At 34.8% G+C, this 910-nt stretch overlaps 1 long non-coding RNA gene across 3 annotated transcripts in view; it reads left to right on the top strand.

Annotated features, from left to right (window-relative positions):
* Nucleotides 1–910, top strand: part of LOC119591649 — a 4753-nt gene that overhangs the window by 2753 nt on the left and 1090 nt on the right. Inside the window, exon 1 of one of the 3 annotated variants that reach the window (XR_005230367.1) lies at nucleotides 128–141. The exons of 1 other annotated variant lie outside the window; for it this stretch is intronic. This is a non-coding gene — a long non-coding RNA (uncharacterized LOC119591649). Of the gene's footprint in view, nucleotides 1–127; nucleotides 142–492; nucleotides 559–910 lie in introns of those variants that run through there. One more of the 3 variants, XR_005230366.1, reaches the window with a different exon arrangement.

Below are 910 nucleotides of genomic sequence, written 5' to 3'. Positions count from 1 at the left end.
GATCTTTTAAAAGCGTCAAATACTTTATCAAAAAAACTAGCCGATAAGAAACATTGAGATAAGACTTAGGGAAGCAAAAGTTGACCCATCCGTGTTTTGTGCCTTCCAGTTACTCGGAAACTTAAAAAGGGACTCTTCGTGGTAATTAGAAGGATTTTTCGTTTTCTTGTTTTTTAAAGTTTTTTTTATTTTTTTTTTAATACAGAGGTAAAGCATAGGTTTCAAAAGGGTGAATATTGAGTTTCTAATTGACTTTTTTATTTTTTTTCTCAACAATTTATGACAATTTTTCCAAAGGAATACTAATGTTAGTCGAAATGAATTCTATTTTAAAATCGGTTGGTATTATGAATTGACTTCAATTTTTCGTCCACCTTTACGATAAAAGTTTAAAACATGAAATACTGAAAAAGTGAACGCTGCAAAATGCACATGTTGGCAGCCTTTTCTGTGTCGGTATCTACCAGACAGCATCTCTCCGCAGCTCGTGGCGTAACTGGTGAGCTACAAGGCTGTTGTTATGCGGGAGTTGATTTCCCATGTCTGAAAGTAATTCGGGTATGGTCTCTAAACATTTAAAATGTTTCTTTTGGTTTGCGAGAATGAAAGACTCGTAGGGGTACGAGGAATGGAAGGAAGTCAGGTGGGTTCACTGATGAGATTATTATCTTTTATGAGCTTCTTAAGAGCAAAATTCGCATCAAATTCCTTATTGTTTTATTATTAGGTTACTACTATAAAAAAAAAAAATTCATACTGTTTGATAGACTGTGAACATGCGGAAACTTTTTTCATATCAAGAGAAATCACATTCTTGACGTAATTTCTATTGAGGGTGAGAAAGGGTTTTTGCTTACATCAAGGAAAATAGGCGGATTTGAAACCTTTTGCTTGTGCACGCGCACGCGCG

This window comes from Penaeus monodon, chromosome 29 (genome assembly GCF_015228065.2).
Source record: "Penaeus monodon isolate SGIC_2016 chromosome 29, NSTDA_Pmon_1, whole genome shotgun sequence".
NCBI lineage: Eukaryota > Metazoa > Arthropoda > Malacostraca > Decapoda > Penaeidae > Penaeus > Penaeus monodon.
Note: the sequence above shows the minus strand (reverse complement) of the source record. Positions and strands in the feature narration are given on the sequence as shown.